General features: G+C 36.7%; 1 long non-coding RNA gene across 9 annotated transcripts in view; it reads right to left on the reverse strand.

Moving 5' to 3' along the window:
* Positions 1 to 298: 298 nt before the first annotated feature.
* Positions 299 to 26,334, reverse strand: part of LOC147349204 (uncharacterized) — a 535,617-nt gene continuing 509,581 nt past the window's right edge. For 6 of the 9 annotated variants that reach the window (XR_015149614.1, XR_015149638.1, XR_015149640.1 and 3 more), the window contains 3 exons: positions 7,085 to 7,150; positions 4,703 to 4,812; positions 3,199 to 3,735 (listed from right to left, as the gene is read on the reverse strand). This is a non-coding gene — a long non-coding RNA (uncharacterized LOC147349204). The other 3 variants (XR_015149613.1, XR_015149624.1, XR_015149629.1) reach the window with 3 other exon arrangements.

The raw sequence follows: 26,334 nt of genomic DNA on the forward strand, positions 1-26,334 counted from the left end.
TTTACCTTTATAGCTAATAATTTTACAGATTGAAAACTCTTAGCTTGTTCCTAGAGAATCCCACAACTTAGAAATAAACTTTAACTTTAGTCATAGGTAATCAAAGGAATTTGAGCCGTATCTCAGTTTCAATACACTTGCTTTTGTAGCAATCGGATATAATTTCCCACTTTTAATCATGGAGATTTCCCTGTAAGATTAGGTTTACTCCTTGTATAATAAGTGAAGCAGGGAGAATTTCTCTTATAACCATGTAGTGACTGTTTCTACATTTCTAAGGTAAAAGAACAGTGGCATTTATCATCAGGGTGTCTCTTAAAAAGTAACAGAAAATCTCAACTCGGAAGTATCCCAATAGTAAGGCTATGTGTCATCTCACATAACCACAGATGGTGGATAGCCAGCTACATGATTGGTTAATTCATGGTAGCCCAATGGCATTATCAGGGATCCAGCTTCTTTCCTTATTGTCATTTTTTTCAGTGTCAGCTTTTCCTTTAATAACCGTTGTGCTTTAAGGTTGGTTTAAGCAACTCTGAGACTCAAATTTATACACATTAGTATTCAGAAAAGAAAATACCTTGTGGATGAAAAGTGCTGGTTTTTTTTATTCTACTTAAAAAGTAGGAAACTAGTCCAAAGACCCTTTAACATAGTTGCTATCATATCTTACTGATTATAACTGGTAACATGCTACTTCTCAACCAGAATCAACCAAGCAATAGATCAGTGTAGCACCTGAGAATCTGTCATGGGGGATAGGTCAAACCTCTTTTTATTAGGATAAGTTCAGTTCACTCCCTCAGTCGTGTCTGACTGTTTGTGACCCCATGAATCGCAGCACGCCGGGCCTCTCTGTCCATCACCAACTCCCGGAGTTCACCCAAACTCATGTGCATCAAGTCGGTGATGCCATCCAGCCATCTCATCCTTTGTCGTCCCCTTCTCCTCCTGCCCCCAATCCCTCCCAGCATCAGGATCTTTTCCAATGAGTCAACTCTTCGCATGAGGTGGCCAAAGTATTGGAGTTTCAGCTTCAACATCACTCCTTCCAGTGAACACCTAGGACTGATCTCCTTTAGGACGGACTGGTTGGATCTCCTTGCAGTCCAAGGGGCTCTCAAGAGTCTTCTCCAATACCACGGTTCAAAAGCATCAACTCGTCAGCGCTCATCTTTCTTCACAGTCCAACTTTGACATCCATACATGACCACTGGAAAAACCACAGCCTTGACAAGACGGACCTTTGTTGGCAAAGTAATGTCTCTGCTTTTCAATATGCTATCTAGGTTGGTCATAACTTTCCTTCCAAGGAGTAAGTGTCTTTTAATTTCATGGCTGCAGTCACCATCTGCAGTGATTTTGGAGCCCCCAAAAATAAAGTCTGACACTGTTTCCACTCTTTCCCCATCTATTTCCCATGAAGTGATGGGACCAGATGCCATATTTGTTTTCTGAATGTTGAGCTTTAAGCCAACTTTTTCACTCTCTTCTTTCACTTTCGTCAAGAGGCTTTTTAGTTCCTCTTCACTTTCTGCCATAAGGGTGGTGTCATCTGCATATCTGAGGTTATTGAAATTTCTCCCGGCAATCTTGATTCCAGCTTGTGCTTCTTCCAGCCTAGCATTTCTCATGATGTACTCTGCATATAAGTTAAATAAGCAAGGTGAAAATATACAGCCTTGACATACTCCTTTTCCTATTTGGAACCAGTCTGTTGTTCCGTGTCCAGTTCTAACTGTTGCTTCCTTACCTGCATATAGGTTTCTCAAGAGGCAAGTCAGGTGGTCTGGTATTCCCATCTATTTCAGAATTTTCCACAGTTTATTGTGATCCACACAGTCAAAGGCTTTGGCATAGTCAATAAAGAAGAAATAGATGTTTTTCTGGAACTTTCTTCCTTTTTCGATGATCCAGTGGATGTTGGCAATTTGATCTCTGGTTCCTCTGCCTTTTCTAAAACCAGCTTGAACATCTGGAAGTTCACAGTTCACGTATTGTGAAGCCTGGCTTGGAGAATTTCAAGCATTAATTTACTAGCATGTGAGATGAGTGCAATTGTGCGGTAGTTTGAGCATTCTTTGGCATTGCCTTTCTTTGGGATTGGAATCAAAACTGACCTTTTCCAGTCCTGTGGCCACTGCTGAGTTTTCCAGATTTGCTGGCATATTGAGTGCGGCACTTTCACAGCATCATCATTCAGGATTTGAAATAGCGCAACTGGAATTCCATCACCTCCACTAGCTTTGTTCATAATGATGTTTTCTAAGGCCCACTTGACTTCACATTCCAGGATGTCTGGCTTTAGGTCAGTGATCACACCATTGTGATTACCTGGGTCATGAAGATATCTTTTGTACAGTTCTTCTGTGTATTCTTGCCACCTCTTCTTAATATCTTCTGCTTCTGTTAGGTCCATACCATTTCTGTCTTTTATCGAGCCCATCTTTGCATGAAATGTTCCCTTGATATCTTTAATTTTTTTTTAAGAGATCTCTAGTCTTTCCCATATCTGTTGTTTTCCTCTATTTCTTTGCATTGATTGCCGAGGAAGGCTTTCTTATCTGTCCTTGCTATTCTTTGGAACTCTGCAGTCAAATGGGAAGATCTTTACTTTTTCCCTTTGCTTTTTGCTTCTCTTCTTTTTACAGCTATTTGTAAGGCCTCCTCAGACAGCTTTTTTGCATTTCTTTTCCATGGGGATGGTCTTGATCCCTGTCTCTGTACAATGTCACGAACCTCCGTCCATAGTTCATCAGGCACTCTATCTATCAGATCTAATTCCTTAAATCTATTTCTCACTTCCACTGTATAATCATAAGGGATTTGATTTAGGTCATACCTGAATGGTCTAGTGGTTTTTTTCTACTTTATTCAATTTAAGTTGAATTTGGCAATAAGGAGTTCATGATCTGAGCCACAATCAGCTTCCAGTCTTGTTTTTGCTGAATGTATAGAGCTTCTCCACCTTTGGCTGCAAAAAATATAGTCAATCTGATCTCGGTATTGACTATCTGGTGATGTCCATGTGTAGAGTCTTCTCTTGTGTTGTTGGAAGAGGGTGTTTGCTTTGACCAGTGCGTTCTCTTGGCAAAACTCCATTAGCCTTTGCCCTGCTTCATTCCATAGGCCAAATTTTTCTGTTACTCCAGGTGTTTCTTGAGTTCCTACTTTTGCATTCCATTCCCCTATAATGAAAAGGACATCTTTTTTGGGTGTTAGTTCTAAAAGGTCTTGTAGGTCTTCACAGAACTGTTCAGCTCAGCGTTACTTGTTGGAGCATAGACTTGGATTACTGTGATATTGAATGGTTTGCCTTGGAAACAAACAGATCATTCTGTCGTTTTTGAGATGCATCCAAGTACTGCCTTTTGGAATTAGGATAGTAAGACATTATAGCCTTTTCACTATATTAAATGAGGGAGCAAGTAATGGTATGTTAAAACTGCTAGCACCTTAGCACAAATCAAGGCAGTGCTGCAAACTATACTAGTGGTTATCATGTTCTTCAGTACCATAGCCTTATTGATTAAAAAAAAAAAAAGTTTCACTTGATTGTTCTTGTTGAAATAGAAAAAAAACTTTTATTAGAGTTTCACCGCTTAGTATATAATTTTTAACATTCTGTGTAAGCGTGAAGCAGGCACATAAAAGTACAGTGATTGTCTCAAGGAAAAGGCTTGTTGATTCCATCATTAGCTTAACTAGTACATTTTCCGTGGAACTCCATTTTTACTGAAAGAATTGCAGAAAGGACATAAGGATTCATATTTGGATATTTGGTGGATATTTTTTAAAAAACAAACAAACTTAGCCTGTCACTTCAAAGAAAACTTACAGTATTTGTTGCTAAAGATAAAATTTGAACTTTTAAGGGAGAATTAGAATTTTGGAAAATTTGTGTCTGTTTGAATGAACTTGACAACTTCCCATACTTAAATATTCTCCTGATGATATTGATGGTGATATTTATAAATTATATTAATATGTATAATATTTTAAAATATATAGTGAAGTAAGCTAATATTTTTCAACTTATGTGAACTCGGTGAATCAGTATTTTTCCAATGAATAATATTATATAATTGATGTTATGTAGTTATTTAAAGAAGAAGACTAATGGATTTCATGCACTAGAATATGAAATATTCATTGATAAGGATTCAGAGTCCACATTCCAACTCTTCTTTAAGAAAATACCACTTGATGAATAGTGATATATTGACAAACTGCCACAATTTCTATACAGATTATTAAAATACTTGTACTTTCAACTATACATTTATATGAGGCAGGATTTTCTTCACATACATAAATTAAAACAACATACAACAGACTGAGTACAGAAGTAGTTATGAGAATCTCTATTAAAGATATTTATAAAAGTATAAAAAATATCAGTCTTCTCAGAAATTTTGATTTTTTCTTAAAATGTTATTTGTGTTAACATGGTGTACATATTACTTTTAAGTAAATTAATTTAAAATAATTTTTAAATTTCACGTTTTAATTTATAAATATGGTAAATGTTGACTTATTTAATGCACATAAAAACAGAACAAAATGTTTGATAACCATGCATCAGACTAATGGAAATGAATATCTATCCATAGGTGGTTAGTGACAATTTTCTTTAGATACAACAAGAACTGTATACACATTTCTTGGAAAATTAACTCCAAAAAAGGGAAAACTTACTTACCAAATGTCTTACTTAAACCTTTTCTTGGAGATCATATCTTTTCTTTCTGTTCTTCATTTACAAATTAAACAAAAATTTGGCAATTGGGGCAGGGAACTATATTCAATATCCTGTAGTAAATTATAGTAGAAAAGAATATGAATAATGATATGTGTATATATAATGTATATATACATATTATATATATAACTATGTATATAACTATAACTCTTGCTGTACACCAGAAACTTACACAACATAATAAGTCAACTATACTTCAATTTAAAAAATACATTTTTTTAAAGTGAAGAGCTAAATGTCAGCATTCAACATTCCTTAAATGAAAAAATTGAGGTGTGATTTCATGTTAAAAAGAGTTGCATGTTTCTCAGCATCACTAATGAAAAAAAAAGAACAGTTGCTTGTTTCCTTGATAATCTGGCTGTAGAATGTGGGCAGCCTCATTCTAGCCAATGAGCCACACATGTTGGGGTTTAGGATAAACCATCTTGGAAGAATTTTACCTTCAACAGTGGATACCATGTGTTGATTATATTTGAACTCTGCTTAGCACTGTATTCAAAAGAGGACTTGAAGAGATTATGACTTTTCTTTTTTCTGGGCAGCCTGAACCTCCAGTTTAATTGTAATGGAAGAAACATTGTTGGGATCTGACTGAGAAAGGTAAGTGGACCTGTGTGGGGCAGGCCCAGGACTGTGTCCAGTGTTCTTTCTCCAGTGTCTGACATAGTACTAAGCACACGGGAGAGATTTAATACATTTATATTGAATTGACTCACTGTCTCATAATTCCCTTTCTGCAAAAAAAAGCTCTAATTTCCAAATCCTTTTTCTCAGTCCTCTATATAGGTAGGGTCATGCACCAGGGGTCAACTACTTCTGCCTAGAAGCCAGTCAAGAGACTATTAATTTAATAGGTCTACCTGTATTCTCATATTTCTCTCTCAAACCACCACCAAATTCACTTTAACCAAGATTTGAACTTGATGGAAACACTAAATACAACCCATTTTGTTGACCCCCCCAAACAACATGGGTTGCAACTACACAGGTCCACTTATATATGGATTTTCATTGAATATAGACTACAGATTACATGGCTTCCCTGGTGGCTCAGACAGTTAAGAATCTGCCTGCAATTCAAGAGACCTGGGTTTGATCCCTGGGCTGGGAAGATAAAATACATATCAAATACATATTTCATAAAATACATACTATATGATCCTCAGTTAATTGAATCCATGAATACAGAATGACTTATATAGAGGGCCAAATGCAAACTTATAGGCAGATTTTTGACTTCACAGACAGTTGGTATCCCTGTCTGTTGTTCAAGGGTAAAATGCATTTATTTTTATGTAATAAAATTAATGTAACCATATTTACCAAAGATATCAATAGTACCATAATAATACCCTGCAACTTTTCCATTTAATACAATATCTTTGATTTTTGTAATTACATTAATAACTCCATATTATTCCATTTATATCTGCATGATTATTTTATCAACTATTCAAAATTTCATTTATAAAGTCATATTTTCCTACTTCTAAAAACCATCATGACTAGTTTTACACATATAAAGTACTATCTTTGTTGTTGTGGAATTTCTGTTAATGAGATTGTTGAGTTGAAGATTAGCTGTATTTTAACTTATACATATACAGGTAATAGGAGATCAGCCCCGGGTGTTCTTTGGAAGGAATGATGCTAAAGCTGAAACTCCAGTACTTTGGCCACCTCATGCGAAGAGTTGACTCATTGGAAAAGACTCTGATGCTGGGAGGGATTGGGGACAAGAGAAGAAGGGGACGACAGAGGATGAGATGGCTGGATGGCATCACTCACTGAATGGACATGAGTTTGAGTGAACTCTGGGAGATGGTGATGGACAGGGAGGCCTGGTGTGCTGCGATTCATGGGGTTGCAAAGAGTCGGACACGACTGAGCAACTGAACTGAACTGACTGAATACAGTTATTAAATCAGGCATTCTATGGGGCTGGTACAGGCAGTGCAGGCAGAGAGGCAGGGAAAGCAAATCAGTATCCACAGTACCCACTGGTAAAAGGTGTCATTTGCAATTGAGTGGTCAACTTAAGGTATGGTGACATCTATAGAACAAGTCATACTATTTACTTTGTTACTGACATTTTCCTCTGCCATAGATGTACTCTAGGAAGCATTAATGAGAAACCTTTCCAATAATCCTTCAAGGATGGATTGCCTCTTCTCTTAACATTCTCACTCCAGTTTTCTAATTTTTCTCCTTTCAGGCTCCTTATCAATAAGCTAAGCTGTTCATCTCTGCCCAGTAGCCTATGTATACCCATGCCATTTATCCCTCCATAAAAAGTAAATGAATAAATGTTTTACTCACAGATATGCATGCCTGCAGGGAGAATTTCCTTTTGTCCTTGTCTTTCAGGGCCAGCTGTATGTGCACCTGTAAGTACAGCTATAGTTTATTCCTGTTGAGCACTAACAGATTAAGCTGACTTTGGGAGATGAAACTATGACGGTATCTTGTCGGTATCAGTCAGGCTCCCTCTTAGTCTAGACTCCCTTGCTGAAAATCAGAACCTGAGAACATGGATTGCAAGAAAATAGTTTATTTTTGGATGTGATTCTAATGAATCAGATTGAAAAAAGTAAAACAAGAAAAGAGAAAAATCCAATTCCAATATGTGTTGTCAAGTTGATTACCATTGTGGAAAAGTATAGTTCAATATGGCCAAGACCTTCTAATAATGATTTAGAATGGTTTTCTCAAGGGATGAAATTTTATCTGCCAGCTCCCATGTACCATTAGTGAAGGGATGCCCCATCGGGCATAACCTTTTTCATTCAGTGTCAAGGCGCAATGGATTTCTTCAGGCATCTTCCCATAGGGGCTTCAGAGAAATCTGCAGCAGGATGCTGGAAGTACAGAGTGCCAGGCTTGTTACTCCAGCAATGGCTGAAGTTAAAGATAAGCTGAGAGTATGAGACGTGGTGCACAAGAGGTACCCAATACAGGATAAACTGTAAAAATGAGCATGCTCAGGCCTCCCAGTATGAAATGACCTGCTTATTTCCTGATCCTTCAGTCTGCTATTGTGATCTAATGGAAGATTTGAGTATCAGTTTGAGTGTAAGTCCAGTTGAATGTGGAAAATATGTTCTTGTCTCTGAGTCTCAAACTTTAAATTACAATGTAAATCACTTCAGTTCACCCACTGATAAAGGAAAGCCTTATTTCTCTAACAGTTAAAGTGTTCTCAATTGCCATTAGCTTTTATGTTGGGCAGTGAAATTTGGAGAACCCATCTTAACCAACTGTAGAAGAATTCAGAAAATAATTCCTCAAGTAAATATGGTTCTTCAAAGAACTTTATTCATCATCATAAAAATTGTGAGTTAAAATCCCTTTTTGGATAATATAGATTTATGCTTTGTGATCAGTATTATGGAAACCTAAACTTGCTAAATCACTTCATGGGAAATAGATGGGGAAACAGTGGAAACAGTGTCAAACTTTATTTTGGGGGGCTCCAAAAATCACTTCAGATGGTGATTGCAGCCATGAAATTAAAATACAGCAGATGAATGGATAAGAAAGCTGTGGTACATATACACAATGGAGTATTACCCAGCCATTAAAAAGAATACATTTGAATCAGTTCTAATGAGGTGGATGAAACTGGAGCCTATTATACAGAGTGAAGTAAGCCAGAAAGAAAAACACCAATACAGTATACTAACACATATATATGGAATTTAGAAAGATGGTAACAATAACCCTGTATACGAGATAGCAAAAGAGACACTGATGTATAGAACAGTCTTTTGGACTCTGTGGGAGAGGGAGAGGGTGGGATGATTTGGGAGAATGGCATTGAAATATGTATAATATCATATACGAAATGAGTCGCCAGTCCAGGTTCAATGCACGATACTGGATGCTTGGGGCTGGTGCACTGGGACGACCCAGAGGGATGGTATGGGGAGGGAGGAGGGAGGAGGGTTCAGGATGGGGAACACATGTATACCTGTGGCAGATTCATTTTGATATATGGCAAAACCAATACAATATTGTAAAGTTAAATAAAATTTTAAAATATATATATATTAAAAAAAATATGCTTACTCCTTGGAAGGAAAATTATGACCAACCTAGACAGCATATTCAAAAGCAGAGACATTACTTTGCCAACAAAGGTCCATCTAGTCAAAGCTATGGTTTTTCCAGTGGTCATGTATGGATGTGAGAGTTGGACTGTGAAGAAAGCTGAATGCCAAAGAATTGATGCTTTGAACTGTGGCGTTGGAGAAGACTTTTGAGAGTCCCTTGGACTGCAAGGAGATCCAACCAGTCCATTCTGAAGGAGATCAGTCCTGGGTGTTCATTGGAAGGACTGATGCTGAGGCTGAAACTCCAATACTTTGGCCACCTCATGCGAAGAGTTGACTCATTGGAAAAGACTCTGATGCTGGGAGGGATTGGGGGCAGGAGGAGAAGGGGATGACAGAGGATGAGATGGCTGGATGGCATCACCGACTTGATGGACATGAGTTTGAGTGCACTCCGGGAGTTGGTGATGGACAGGGAGGCCTGGTGTGCTGTAATTCATGGGGTCAACATGAGTCGGACACGACTGAAGGATTGAACTGAACTGAACTGAAACTTGCTAAGGGCTTCCCTAGTGGCTCAGACAGTAAAGAATCTACCTGCAATGCAGGACACCTGGGTTCGATCCCTGTGTTGGGAAGATCCCCTGGAGAAGGAAATGGTGACCCAGTCCAGTATTCTTGCCTGAAGAATTCCATGGACAGAGGAGCCTGGTGGCTATAGTCCATGGTGTTGCAAAGAGCTGGACATGACTGAGTGACTAACACTTTCACTTTCAAACTTGCTAAACTGACAGGTATATCTCCTTACAAACTTAACCGGGTCTGGGGTGTTTTATTTTCCCTTTCTTTTCTTCCTTCATCTCCTCCCTTTCATTCTTTCTTTTCTTTCATAATGTCTCAACATAAATGTCCCTTTCTCAGTAAGTACTCTCCATTTCTCTATATTAAATTATGTCCTTTGTAACACACTCTCATAGTTTCTTCCACATGTTCACTAACTTATGATAGTTATGATCATAGGTTCAGTTCAGTTGCTCAGTCGTGTCCAGCTGTTTGTGACCTCATGAATTGCAGCATGCCAGACCTCCCTGTCCATCACCAACTCCCAGGGTTCACCCAAACTCATGTGCATCGAGTTGGTGATGCCATCCAGCCATCTCATCCTCTGTCGTCCCCTTCTCCTCCTGCCCCCAATCCCTCCCAGCATCAGTCTTTTCCAATGAGTCAACTCTTCACATGAGGTGGCCATTGGTTATTTATATAATTAATTATTGGGAATGTTTCCGTACTAATCTCAAGTTTATTAGGGCAAGATTCAAGTATGGTTTGCTCACTGCTATATAATTCAGCACTTAACATGTTATCTGGCACATATTAGATCTTTGGTAAATTTGTATTGAGTAAATATTGAATGAAATTGTGCCTCTCTTTACAGTGTTTTATCAAAGCAAAGTACATCATTAATATGATGCAAAAGAAAAAAGCATAGTAGCCTAGGAAAAATGTATTGAAGCTATAGATGGATTGGATTGGCTGGATTTTCAAAGTATTTAAGGATAATAATAAGGGGCTTCCCAGCTGGAGTTAGTGGCAAAGAACCTGCCTGCCAATGCAGGAGACAAAAGAGACACGAGTCCAATCGCTGGGTTGGGAAGATCCCCTGGAGGAGGGCATGGCAACCCACTCTAGTATTTTTGCCTTAGAATCCCATGGACAGAGGAGCCTGGAAGGCTACAGTCCATAGGGTCACAAAGAGTCAGACATGATTGAAGCAACTTAGCATGCATGCAAGGATAATATGAAAGCTTAGGATCATCATTTTTAAAAATTTCATTTGTTTGACAATCAGGTAACATTTTGTATTAAAATTATAGTCATAAACCTAGAAGTAAGAGGAATTACACATAATCTCTACATTTCTCCCCTCCCCAAAATAAAGCAATACAATTAGAATGTATCTTATTTTTTACATCTCCTATCAGTATACCTGTGTTTTAAGATAAGATATAATTTAGAAAACTTTAATCAGTAAAGACATGCCAAAATTTTTACCACAATCATGACAATTTAGGGATGGTAAACGTTTTTCATAACAGAAAGTATGGTGCCACATTAGTTAGGATATGCTAACTTCTTTTTTTAAAAATAACCTAAAATCTAAAGGTTTTAGATTTTAGAGACAACTAAATTTTTTGAGACAACTAAAGTATAAGCATGAATGAGGCAAACTAGAATGGATTTGAGTTCTAACTACATTTCATACTAGCAGTAATTCACCAATCAAGGGTCCTTACAGTTTATGTTGCTATAATACCCAAGGGATATAGAGTCCTATGCTGAATCTTCTACATGGGAGAAAAGAGGGAAAAGAGTGTTGAAACTCTCCTGAGAGATCTAGGACTGCAGATGGTGTTCATCAACTCTGCTAATATTCTATTGGCTTTAGTGAGTCCTAGTCTCCCCCTGCAACTGCAAGGAAGGCTGGGAGGAGGAAATGGCTATGATGACCACATGGCTAATGTTTGTCACAAAGAGATTGTAAATTTTGGATTAGACAAAGGATTATTTCAAAAAAACTTTAAAAAGTGTTATGGGAAAGAATGCATGGTTTATAAAGGGCACAGATAAACTAAGCATAGCTGTGAACTATTTCTACTTTGAAGTTTTCTATCCAAACATTTCTTTAAAGCATAGCATTATTTCCAGATGCTTTTATAGTTTTAGATTCAACAAGTAATAGCCTCTTATTAGATAATTTAAATCTGTATTCAACTGGAAAAAAGCAGCAGAGTAACAATGTTATTTTCTAAATATGCAGGTTACCAACAAATTTAAGTGGATTCATTTTAGGATCAAAATACTTTGATCCCCAAAGGTTATATAAACATATTTGCCAAGCACCCTGAGACACTGAATCCATTACATGTTTTGGGTCACCAACCCATACACCAAGGTCACAGCCATCACTTCCAATTTCCATGGTAATGAAATAATGTAACCATTTTGAATTATTAGTGCTTCAAGGATTGTTGAGCAAGAGATCAATGATGACATGACTTTGCCTTAAATTTCATCTTAGGAATTCTCTTGCTGTGTGAAAATCATCCAGTAAATGCAGCATGTTAACAAAGAGAGAATGTTCCAAGGAAGTATTTCTTCTAGACTTTGTGGGTAAATGGAAAAAGTAATTCATTTTCAATTATTTAACAGAAGCAAATTTTAAAAATCAATTTGGCAACTAGAGTTATAGAAGTTATGGCAAAATATAATTCCATGTTATTATTTTAAGGAGAAAAGAGAAACATCAAAAAATACAGCACGGCCTTAAAAGTTTATATGACATACAAAAGTTAATGTGATTGAACTATTGCCAAGTCATTTCATAATAATGAAAATCTGATTTTAAGCCTGTCCTTCTGAAAGTATTTTACTGATATTTCAAAAGAATGGGAAAAAATGACATGAGAAGTTTGACGTTTCTTACAACAGATAATCTATGAAAATAATATATCTGTTCTGAATAAGCATTATACAATTTATGGTATAAAATTATAAGTTAAAACTGAAAATAGATAATTTATTCTTTGAAAGAAAAATTGCTATATCAATTACACAAGTATCATGGAAGAATTCACAAGACTCTATGAGAGTTCCTTGGACTGCAAGGTGATCAAACTAGTCAATCCTAAAGGAAATCAACACTGAATATTCATTGGAAGGACTGAAGCTAAAGTTCCAATACTTTGGCCACCTGATATAAAAAGCTGACTCATCAGAAAAGACCCTAATGTTGGGAAAGATTGAAGGCAAAAGGAGAAGAGGGCAGCAGAGGATGAGACAGTTGCATAGCATCACTGAATCAAGGGATATGAATTTGAGCAAACTCTGGGAAATAATAGAGGAGGGGAGCCTAGTGTGCTGCAGTCCATGGGGTCATAAAGAGTCGGACATGACTTAGTGACTGAACATCAACATATATTACATGCATACATTATGCCCTTAATAAAGGTAAAAGATCTAGCTCATTAACAGAAAGAAAACACAGATAAGATTGGGTGCACACGAAATTAAAAAATGATCCCTAGGGTCGTTCCTTATTAGCTCAGGATGTGCTGTTATGTTATGTTATGATTGTGAGTCACCAAGATATGTGTGAGGACTCTTGTTTTCAGGAGAGCTTGGGCATATTTACAGAAGAATCTTATAGCAAAGCCAGAGCATATGACCTATTAAACCTGGTTGTATGTCATTCCTTGGTATATCCCTAAGAATATGTAAACAGACTAGCCCTGGATATCTCCAATAGCATTCCGAAATTCAAATATCATCGTATAAATCCCTAGCTACCTGCCTCATCCTTGTCTTAGACAAGTATTAGTCAGCCTTTCCTGGAGATAGGCACAGAGCCACCTGCCTTAGCTGAGCTGAAAGAGAACTCGATCTTACACAAACTCAGATGCTTATACAACACACTGACTTCTTGATACTCCACACTTAGACTATGAAGTAAATACTTTTGAGAAACATATAAAGTAAAATTCAGCATTACAAATGTTTGGAAATGTAGTAAATTCTTCTAAGCAATAAAGAGGTTTAGAAATACAAGTTCTTTAGAATACTAACTTGTAAGAAATAATCTAAATCATATATATATATAAAATCACAAGTAGTCTGCATTTGTCAGTGAATGATGAGGTGGTTGATGTATCCCTTGTTCTTACTCATCCAAAGTTTATAAGCTTTTCTTATTTCACTGGACTTCCTAGACAAAGATAGGAGAGTACTATGGTTGAAGGGAAGGAGAAGAGAGACTCCTTTTCAACCCTTTATTTTTATTTCTTCATTCATTTAACACATACATATTATTCATACTTAATCAGGTTCTTGAGATATATTAGTAAAAATATGTAAATATCTGTCCCCTTATGGCAGATACATTCCAGCAGGGAGACTGAAAATAAAATAATTAAAATAAGAATAAGTCAACTCTCTAGTATATTACAGTGTTTAGATACTATGAATAATATCAAAGAATAGCAAAGAGAATTAAGAATTATGCCCACATAAGAAGCACACCTGCAGGATTAAATAGGGTAAGAGAGAACTTGGCCTCATTGTGGAGCTGAAATCAGAGCAGGCACTTGAAACCTGTCAGGGACTGAGCCATGTGGCTATGTGGAGAAGACAGACTGCAGTACAAAAGCCATACAATAAGGCAAGGAGACCAATGTGACTAAAGTGTAAACAAATGAAAAAAGAGAAGGAAACCAATAGGGGAGGGGATTGAAACAAGTCTTGGCTTGATAGGGGAAAGCAGAGAGAAGAATTAAGGAGTCATAGATAATTTTAAGGATGTTGAATAAAATGATAATGATTTGTGGAGAGAGATAAAATGATCTGACTTACATTTTTCAGTGACCAAGGGCAGAGACAGGACTACCTTTTTGGAGGCTATTGTAGAAATTCTGGCAAGAGATGATGAGAGATTGCACCAAGTCAAGATCTAGATATGTTTTAAAGGCAGGAGCAATAATATTTGATATAGGGTAGGGCTTCCCAGGTGGTGCTAGTGGTAAAGAACCTGCCTGCCAGTGTAGGAGACTTAAGAGACACAGGTTCAATCCCTAGGTCGGAAAGATCCCCTGGAGGAGGGCATGGCAATCCACCCCAGTATTCTTGCCTGGAGAATCCCATGGACAGAAGTCTGGCTACAGTCCATAGAATTGCAGAGTTGGACACAAATGAAGCAACTTAGCATGCACGCACATGAGAGAGGAATCAAGGATAATACCAAGTTACCCTGAGCAATTAGAGGGATAGAGACCACCTAAAATTGAGGGGGAGGCTATTGGCTGAGCATATCAGTAGAGGGAAGATCCAGATATTGATGTATAAGCATTGTGATTTGGCACTGTCAGGAGGGTATTGGTATATTGTTATTCTAGACTTCAGGAATACCTTTGTGCAAAAATGCATATTTAAGAGTCGCTGGCCTATGATGGAAGTCATTGAAAGAAATGAGCTCATCAAGAAAGTGAAGACACCAAGAGAAAAGGACCAGTGGTAAAACCCTGGTTTTACTTGAAGCCAAGTAAAGAAAGCATATCTAAGAGGGAGAAATTAACTGTAGAAGGATACAAAATACTAATTGTTCAAGTAATATAAAAGTTGAGAATTAATAATTGTATTTAGAAACATGGGTGGTGGGGTGGTGATTTGTAACTTTGAGAAGAACAAATTCAGAAGAGTGGTGAGGCAAAAACCTGAGACTGAGGGAAAAAAAGATTTGAGAGATAAGAAGTAGAGCTCACCCTTCAGGAATGTGGCCAGAAAGGAGACTTAAAACAGGACAGTTGATAGAGGAGAAAGCAGAGTTTAGAGGAGAGAGCAGAGTTAAGAAGTTTACTTTTTAAGTGATTGAGAAAATAATCATATTTGTGCATTAGTGAAAAAAATCTAATAGAGAATGAAATTTGATGAGGCAGAAGAGATATATTAATTAAAGTCATTATCATGCTAACAATCAGCAAAGCCCTCTTATAAATCACTTATAAAAATAACTTATTTATTCTGCACAGTACTATGATGTAAGTGTTATTAATATCCTTATACTTAAAAGATGTGAAAATTGGGATAAGACACAAAAGAGGTAACTAAGTTACTCCAGGTCATACAAATAGTTGAAGAGCTGGAGTTTCAGTCCATGAAATCTAGCTATAGGATCCATGGTAATACCGCTGCTCATTTCTATTCCTTGAGGGGAGACTTACTGGAATAATGACTTTGAATGGGCTAGAGAGAAGGTGTTCTAGTGCACAAAAAGGGATACTAGTGTTAAACTGAAACATAGATAATACGCTGGAGGGTGTTAGTGTCAATGTTAGAACAGGGTGATGTGTGATGTGATGGTGGGAGTTTTGGAGGTTCTCTCTCTCTTTGAAACACAATCTTGAAACTTTTACTGACTTTCAATGCCTTCCTTCTAGCTAATCTAGCTAATAAATTGGGTTTACTCCTCATTGCTATGAAGAATAATGTACACCATGGGGAATATGTGGAATCTTAGTAGGAAAGTGTTAGAAACTACTTATTGTAGGGTTTGAGTTGAGTTGAGTGATTTGGGAGAGAGTAAAGAAAGCAGCTGTGCTTATAACTCAGTCATGTCCGACTCTTTGTGACCCCATGGACTATAGCCTACCAGGTTCCTCTGTCCATGGAATTCTCCAGGAAAGGATAATGGAGTGGGTAGTCATGCCCTCTGCCATGGGATCTTCCCAACCCAGGGATCAAACCCAGGCCTCCCACACTGCAGGCAGATTCTCACCATATGACCCACCAGGGAAGCCCCAAGAAAGCAGAGAGTTGCCCATTTTTATTGGGTTATTTGTCTTAATGGGTGGTAAGAATTCTTTATATATTCTAGACACAAGTCCTTTCTCAGATATGTTTTACAAATATTTATGCACAGTCTGTCAGAGAAGGCAATGGCACCCCACTCCGGTACTCCTGCCTGGAAAATCCCATGGATGGAGGAGCCTGGTAGGCTCCAATCCATGGGGTGACTGAGGGTTGGACACAACTGAGCAACTTCACTTTCACTTTTCACTTTCATGCATTGGAGAATGAAATGGCAACCCACTCCAGTGTTCTTACCTGGAGAATCCCAGGGATGGGGGAGCCTCGTGGACTGCCATCTATGGGGTCACACAGAGTCGGACACGACTGAAGTGACTTAGCAGCAGCAGCATGCACAGTCCGTGGATTCCCTTTTTAAAAATGGTGTGTTTTGAGAGCAGAAATTTTTAATTTGATGAAGTCCAATTTAATGATTTTTCTTTTATACCTCAAAAGTTTTTGTCATATTTAGGAAATTTTTTAAAAATCCAAGATTAAAAAGATCTATAAAGCTTCATAGTTTCATTTTTCATATTTAAGTCAATGATCCATGTTAAGTTAAAAATGTAATATATCAGGGAAAGAGATGTTCCTTTCTTCCGCCCTTCTCACCTTCCATCCTTCCTGTGAGTTGCTGGCTGGCTAGCCAGCAAGCTTACTAGTTTATGGCTCTGCAATAGTTTCAAGACTGTATGTTGAAAATATTGATATTGCTAACCCATCAAATTGCCTTAGCATCTAGGTAGGCTGCCTATCCAGGTCCTAATCCCTGAAACGTATGAATGTTACTTTATATGGCAAATATACTTTGTAGATTAAAGAATTTTGAGATGGGGAGATTATATCAGATTATCCAGATGGATTCTAAGTGTCATCAGAAAAGTTCTTATAGGAAGGGAATATGAGATTTTACTACATAAAGAAAAAAGTGGCCATGTAATAGGGGAACAAAATGGAGTCAGAGAGAGACGATGCTATGCCACTGGCTTTGAAGGTAGGGACCACAAACCAAGCAATACAGACAGCCACTGAAAACAGGATAAGAAAACTGATTGTCCTCTAGAGCCCTGGAGGGAGCGCAGCCCTGTAAACAGCCCGATTTTGGCCTAGTGAAACTCAATTTGGACTTCTGGCCCTGAAAAATGTTAACAGAATATATTGTACTTTTTTTTTTTTAAGCCACAAAGGTTGTGATAATTTGTTACAACAGCTTAGGAAACCTCTATAACATGTTTATTGGAAACAGATTTACTATATAACTGCGAGTTTATATCTGGACTCTATTCTGTTCCATTTATCAGTTACTCTATTTTTATACCAGTATTATACTCTCTTGATTACTTTAGCTTTAAAATAACTCTTGAAATTAAGGAGTAGCACACAGAGGGTAAAGACTGGACTAAAAAGCAAAGCAAACAGACAATACCCTCAGATAGTAAAAATACCCCCAGAGGAGAATAGAGTTGTCATACATGGACTTTTTAATCTATATGTCAAGGAATATGTCTACATGTCAGGGAATTAAATACCATGAGATAAAATTTTATCCCGTAAAAGGAATAAAATGGAAGAATTTTCAAGCTGAAAACACAATAATTGAAATAAGACACTCAATGAACTGGTATACACAGTTGAAGAGAGAATAATGAGCTGAAAGTTTTTTAGAATGAAATGTATAGGCTAAATCATAAGAACACACACAAAAAAAGATGGACTATTCAGAAAAGAGTGAAATAGAAGGACTAGAAGATAAAACAGAGTAAACACTGAGAATTTCTCCACACTGAGTAAATATATCAAGCCATATATTAAGTAAATTTTATAAATACCATGTCAAGAAGTGAGTGAAAGTCGCTCAGTCATGTCTGACTCTTTGCAACCCCATGGATTATACAGTCCATGGAATTTTCCAGGCCAGAATACTGGAGTGGGTAGCCGTTCCCTTCTTCAGGGTGTTTCCCCAATCCAGGGATTGAACCCAGGTCTCCTGGATTACAGGTGGATTCTTTACCAGCTGAGCCACAAGGGAAGCACAAGAATACTGGAGTGGATAGCCTATCCCTTTGGATAAATAGAAATAACACATGTACACATTTAAGAATAAATGCTGATGGAAAAAAACTGTGAAAGAGAAGAACTCTTAGAAAATTGCAAGGAAAAAGTCATTACATCAAAAGGAGTAATAGAAAAACCAACAACTGACTTCTCAAAAGAAACATGAAATGTCAAAGTAAATTGTAGTAAAACTCTAAATGAATGAGAGGAAAAAAACTCAACAAAATTATCTATTAACAAAATGTTCCTTAAAAATGAAGACAACCTAAATGAATATTCAGACAAACAAAAAGTGAGAGAGTTCATTACCAGCAGATCTGAACAGAAGAAAATGCTAATAAGTGCTTCCAGGCACAAGAAAAATGACCCAGATGGAAGCTAAGAGAGGCAAAAAGGAATAAAGGCCAATAAACGGGTAGAAGTGTGGGTAAATCTATGAAGTAAAGAAATGCAGAACAAAACTGATTATAGAGGAAAACTGATTACATTTCTTCTGTAAAAGTAATAAAATCAAATATTTCTATAGCATGATCAGGCAACTTTCTCAAGAAATTTGCAAATACAATCTTACTATTGTATAAAATTACCATGCTAAGCCTGTGGTGTTTAAAATGAATACATATTTAAATAGGAAAAATAGGACATAACTCAAAAGAGGAAATTAAGATGTTGAGAATCCTTATATTTTAACAAGCTATAACATTTCAAACTTAAAATGCCAAGAATTCATATTTTAATTTCTAGGATCAGAAATAAAATAGTAAGATATGATATATCTAACAATATAGGGTGGAAATAGAATAGACCTTAACACAGAGTACATAATATTAAAAAGATAAGAAAAGGGAAAATAAAATATGATTATGTTCAATTTAACCTATATATTTCAGTAATTTTAAAAATATAAGTGGACTAAAATTTCAAATTGAAGAATAAAAACTAACAGTCAAAAAAAAAAGGAGACATACTGTATGCTACTTATGAGGCAAATTTTCAATATAAGGACATAGTAAGGTCAAAAATACAAAAAAAATGCACAATAAGCATAATTTCTAAAACTTGATGTAGCTAAATAAAATAGACTTTAAGACAAGCATCCTAACATGAGATAAAGAAGGTGTACATGAAACAGTTAACTCAGCAGGACTAGGTTACTCAAACCCAGCACATCTCAAAGAAATTTCTTTTGGAAACATGTTTCTAAATAAAAGTTAGCCTCTAGGACTGGCCCTTGGACAGCCCTGGAGAGAGATCCTCTGAGCTGTTAGAATATTCTACCTGATAATGTGTTTGTGTGTGCCTGAGGCCTTGGGCCATGTCAAGACTAAGATAACCAGATAAGTTTATTCTAACAAAGTGATTTATGGTGAAAACCTGTTTTTGCTCTTGGGGACTGGGTGCTCCATACCTACATGACTGACCCCCTAATAAAAAACCTGGACACCAGAGCTCAGGGGAACAGCTTCGCTGGTTGGCAATACATTGCACTTCCTATCACGCATGACTGATGTAATTAATCCTGTCCCTTTGCAACTCCATTGGGAAATGAAAAACACTTGGAAGCTTGTGTCTGGTTTCTCTTGGACTTTGCCCCATGTATCCTTTCCCATTGCAGATTTTAATCTATATCCTTTCACTGCAGTAAACCATGACTGAGTATAACAGCTTTTCTGAGTCCTGTGAGTCCTTCTAGTGAAGTATCAAGGCTGAGGGTGGTCTTGGGTACTCTAACACAGACCCCATCCAGAATTTAAGATTCCATTTTTTCTAATCAATGCCTAACAGTATCAAACGGACCTGGTAAGTTTGGGGATTCAATTCGCATTGTAAATTAGCCACACAGAGGGTTAGTCTGTTTGTTTTTTGTAAATCTCTTATGAGTTTCTAGCACAAACATAATTTTCTTTGAAAGAAGAAAAATATATTTGTGTCACCAGTGAATTGTATCACACATGTAAGAAAGAATTAGTACCAATTTTAATCAAGTTTTGAGAACATGAGAAAGGTGGCTTTGCAACCCATGTTTATAAGGCCAAAATAGCCTAGATAGCTAAGCATACCTAAGCAAGATAAGGACATTACAAAAAGGAAAAAATAAGAATATAACATATCTCACAAACACTAAATCAAGAGATAGATGAGGACAACTTAGCCCTACTATCTTGTCTTTACAGTTATAATTATTTTCATGTGAAATTCAAATTATGGAATTCACATTAAAAAAATAAACTTGTATTTAGAAAATTCAAGCTTCTCAACAGACATAGAAAAGACATGTGATAGAATTTGATATCTCCATGTCCATTCATAAACAAGCTAGCTAGAAGACTAGAAAGGGAAAAGTTACTAAAAATAGTTGAATTACAATATTTGAAATTGGAAATTTTATGATATGTAAAATATTTCAATAAGATTACATATTTAAAAGTAAAAAATATAAACCTAGAAATAGAGATTTTCTAATATGATAAATGGCCTTTTAAAAACTTACAACAATCATATTTAATGATAAAATATCAAGAGTTGATATTGCCATAATAATGATTCATAATACTCCTCTCCTCAGCATAGTGGCTTAAAATAACAATTATTCATTTGTATTTGAACAACTGTGGATCATCACCAAATGAGCTTGGCTTCAATCTGGAGCAGTGTTTAGGTCTATTCAACATGACTTATATCCTTCAAGGCCCAGAAAGCTGCCTCAGTCATGTTTTTCTCATGATGATGGTAGAAGTACAAGTATACAAGTTCCACTGAGAAAGTGTTTTAAAGTTTGCTTGTGTCACATCTACTAGCGTTGCATTTGTCAAAACAGTTCATAGTACCAACCCCAGCAGTAACAGCAGGAAAGTATAATCAATCCACAGTGGGAAGAGAGCAAGTATTTACTTTAAAAAACCCAAGCTTACACTCATGTTCATAGCAGTATTATTCACAGTAGCCAAAAGGTGGAAACAACCCAAGGATCCAAAAACAGATCCAAAAGTGGATAAACAGGTGAAGTGAAGTCGTGATCTCACAGTCGTGTCCGACGCTTTGCGACCTCGTGGACTGTAGCCTGCCAGGCTCCTCTGTCCATGGGATTTTCCAGGCAAGAATACTGTAGCGGGTTGCCATTTCCTTCTCCAGGGTCTTCCCAACCCAGGGATTGAACCTGGGTCTCCTGCATTGTAGGCAGATTCTTCACTGTCTGAGCCACCAGATAAATAAATGTGGTATTAATATATAAATATAATGGAATATCTTTCCACCTTTAAAAAGAAGCAAATTCTGACACATACTAAAACATGCATGAACACTGAAACATAAGCTAAGTGAAATAAATCACAAAATATCAAATATTATATGATTCTACTTATATAAGGAGGGCTTCCCTGGTGGCTCAGATGGTAAAGAATCCACCTGCAATGCAGGAGACCTGGGTTCGATCCCTGGGTTGGGAGGAGGAAGTAGCAACCCACTCCAGCATTCTTGCCTGGAAAATCCCGATGGCCAGAGGAGACTAGCAGGATGTAGTCCATGGAGTTGCAAAGAGTTTGACACAACTGAGCAGCTAAGCACTTATGAGGAACCTAGAGTTTCTTCTGTTCTGTAAGTAGGTCAAATTCAGAGACAGAAAGTAGGATAGTGATTGCTGAGGGCTGAAGGGAGGAAACAATGGTGAGTTATTGTCTAAAGGGCATGGAGTTTCAGTTTTGCAAGAGGAAAATAGTTCTGACGATTGGTGGTAATGACTGTACAACAACTTGAGTGTCCTTAGCACTAATGACTGTACACTTAAAAATTCCTAATATGGTACATTTTATATTATGTATATTTCATACAATTTAAAAAAGTACCCAAAATATCATAATCCATCTTTGCTATTTCTATTCAGGTATTACAAGTCTTTGCCAATGCAAATAGACAAGAAAAACAGATTAAAGCCAAACATATAAGTAATAAAAATATTATTCTAAGTAGGTCATATGATTTTTTCATATGGAAAGTTCAAAAGAATCTACAGATACATATTAGAAGGGATTTTGGAAAACTGTTGAATCAAAGTTCAACATATAAAAAAGAAATGAAGTTCTATATACTAGCCTTAGAAGATAAAATCATAAAATATACCATCAAAAAAGAGTATCAATAAATACCATATATATAGGAATATACCTAATGAAAAATATGTAAGACTTCTATACAGAAAATTATTAAGTGAGGAAAAAGTATAAAAGACCTAAAGAAATGAATGGGCAAACTTTTTATGGATTGGAAGTCTTATTACTGTAAAGATGTCAATTCTACCCAAGATACTTTATAAATTCAGTGCTACCTCCTGCCAAATGCTAACAGTATTCATAGGCATATTTGTATGTATATATGTGTATAGAAACGGATAATCTGATTCTAAAATTCATATAGAAATACAAAGCACTGCAAAGAGAAAAATACTCTTGGATAAGAACAGGGTTAAGAGATTTGCAATCTCACACATAAAAATTTACTACGAAAGAACAATGATTCAGACTGCAGTAAAGCCACGGATAGAAATGAATGAACCAGAACAGAAAAGAGCATTTAGAAACAGACCCAAATCCATACGTTCTCTTTAACTGTGATCAAAGGAGCAGTATAGAGACAGTGGGGAAAGTGCAGCTTTTTCACTAAGTGGCAATGGATCAATTTGAGTTCCACACAGGAAAAATGAAACCTTACCGCTACTTCATTTCACACCAAAATAAATGCCAGGTGGATTGCAAATCCAAATGTAAATGGCAAAATGTATAGGCTTTAGAAGTTAACACTAGAGAATATCTCCATAACCTGAGAGTAGTAATAAAATTTCTTAAACAAAACACAAGAAGCACTAAAGAAAATGAAAAAATATTAATAAGCTATATTAAAATTATGAACTGCTTGTGATTAAAGTCTTTATTAAGAGAATGAAAAGTCAAGGAGAAGTTTTTTAGAATAAATATAACTGCCAAAGGACTTACCAGAAATGTACAGCAAACTTTTCAAATCAGTATGAAAAAGGTGACAACCCAATAGAAAAAAATGGACCAAAAAAGTGAAAAGAAGCTTTCAAATTGTTCATGGAACTATGGCTCATGAAACCACAAACTAAGTTACATAGTTAACATAGTCCACTCGGATAAACAGTAGTGATACAGTTATGAATGGACAAATTTGTGAGATACAGTAGGTTTTACTCAGAACCCAAACCTCAAAAAAAGAATACAGGACAACATGTGCAGTAAAAACATACAGGAGTCTTATAACTCCCAGGTATGATTTTTAAGGTCCAGCTCCCCACTTGGGGTATATGGAGTCAGTGGGAAAAACAACTAGGCCTGGAACACCTGTAAGGCTAACATGTCTAGACACATTGACATCCCTTTAGCTCCTTTAGGAGTATATGACTAGCTGCCATTTTCCCGTTTGTCTGTATCTCATCAATTACATGTCACTCATCAGTAATCTGTTGTTCAGTGAGCAGTCTCAACACTGAGCTACAGGTGATTGGGTGGGTATATAACATTTGTATACTATACACTCCTGTGAACTCACTGAGTTCATGTTTCAGGGAGGATTCAATGAATAGGCAGAATCTCAGGTTATCCTTGAAATGAGAGGAAAGGCTGTTAACATCATGTTCTATAAGCCATCAAAAAATGCAATTTAACTTACAATGGGATACTGTTAGATACCCTACAGAAGAGGTAGTTACAAAATGTTGGAGGATAAATAACAGGGTCCTACTGTATTGACCTCAGGAACTGTAGCCCGCCAGGCTCCTCTGTCCATGGGATTCTCCAGGCAAGAATACTGGAATCAGTTGCCATTTCCTTCTCCAGGGTATCTTCCCAACCCAGGGATCTAACCCATGTCTCCTGCATTGCAGGCAGATTCTTTACTGTCTGAGCTATAAGGAAGCATCCCCATTGTACAGCACAGGGAACTATATTCACTATCCGGTGATAACCTATAATTGAAAAGAATATATATGTGTATGAATCACTTTTCTGTAGAGCAGAAATTAACAAACATGATAAATCACCTATACTTCAATGAAAACTTTTAAGACCTATTGGAGAAGATATGGAACAACTGGAACGCTCATAAACCAGTGGGATTTTCAATTTGTACAAGCATTTTGGCATACTATTTGACAGTGTTCACTGAAGTTCAGCATACACACTATGAGAACTTTTTTCCACTTCTGAAATATTTTATCCAAGCAAAACATATATCTTAGTGGATGATTATGTATGAGAAATGGTACAGGTCTGGCATAACTGGGACAGAGGGGCTAAAAACAGATACTGGCAGTCAGACTACAGAGGCATCCTTTTACTTACATATCCATGGTGATTGCAGCCATGAAATTAAAAGATGCTTACTCCTTGGAAGGAAAGTTATGACCAACCTAGACAGCATATTGAAAAGCAGACATTACTTTGCCAAGAAAGGCCCGTCTAGTCAAGGCTATGGTTTTTCCAGTGGTCATGTATGGATGTGAGAGTTGGACTGTGAAGAAAGCTGAGCGCTGAAGAATTGATGCTTTTGAACTGTGGTGTTGGAGAAGACTCTTGAGAGTCCCTTGGACTGCAAGGAGATCCAACCAGTCTATCCTAAAGGAGATCAGTCCTGGGTGTTCATTGGTAGGACTGATGCTGAAGCTGAAACTCCAATACTTTGGCCACCTGATGCAAAGAGCTGACTCATTGGAAAAGACTCTGAGGCTGGGAAAGATTGAGGGCAGGAGGAGAAGGGGATGACAGAGGATGAGATGTTTGGATGGCATCACCGACTCAATGGACATGGGTTTGGGTGGACTCCGGGAGTTAGTAATGGACAGGGAGGCCTGGCATGCTGCGGTTCATGGGGTCACACACACGACTGAGTGACTGAACTGAACCATGGTTAAATAACGAAGATATTCTGGAGAATCCTTAAACAACTGAAATTTGTTTCTTTGGTTATCATTTCAGTGTCTAAAGACAGAAAACCATAACTAATCTCTTTACCTACTGCCAGATCATCAGCATCTTACTGAAAGAGAGGAAAATGAAGTATGCTGTTTTGATTGTAGTTTTTCCTTCTTCATTTCTCTTCTTTCTTATATATACTTTGTTTTTGCATTTATTAGGAGAAACCAGTTCATAATTGTTTTTCTCTTGTATACAAATAGTGTGTAAATAATCACATATGTGTATGTGTGTATATATGTGTGTGTGTGTGTGTGTGTATGTGTTTGAGTTATTTACTGACATAAAGCAACAGCCAAATCAGAGGCACAGCTCAGGACAGGTTTCTTCCAGGAAGAAGATAAGAATTTATAATTGGGAAGAGATACATGGGAAGTATATGAGTGATAATAATATTGTGTTTTTTTTTTTTTTGACCAGAGTAAAAATTACAAGTGTGCCATGTGGTGATAAGTTATGGAATTGTATATACTCTATATGTTATAATTAAAAATTTTGAAACACAAAATGTTTTAAAAGATCAAAAACTTTGTGGATATATTCATCCAGACATTACAGAATTTTTAAAAATTTAAGAAGTATTTATCTTTTGAAAATGTGTTCTTTATGTTATTTCCTTCTTTTACTAGAGAAAATTGCTTCATTCCCTAAGAAGCAGTCAGATTTCGGCATGCCTAATTATAATATTAAAGGGCAACATTGACTATCAAAAGGATACATTTTTAAATGTGTTATTAAAAATGACTGGAAAAAACAAGCATATTCTTGATAGAAATAATAATGCCTTCAGATGAATGTCAAATAATTGGATTTACAGACAGAGAAATAAAGAAAGAAACACTTTCCTACACTTGAAGATCATTAAAGTGCCAAGAACAAAATTCATGCAATGTTAATAATGGTCTGTTCACCCCTTCTATATTTTAGACACACATTTATCTGATACAAAGGAAATATCCATGTTCTGCATGCCTAGTTTAGTTGGTTTTCATTACAAGTCCTTCACTTGTACAGAAACTTTGATTCCACAATAGTATGTCTCAGTGGTGTGATAAAATGCTGTTACAACACTATAAGGTTATATCAC

Source organism: Bos grunniens, chromosome 21, assembly GCF_055505025.1.
Source record: "Bos grunniens cultivar Pamir isolate PY7600 chromosome 21, Bosgru_T2T1.0, whole genome shotgun sequence".
Classification (NCBI taxonomy): Eukaryota; Metazoa; Chordata; class Mammalia; order Artiodactyla; family Bovidae; genus Bos; species Bos grunniens.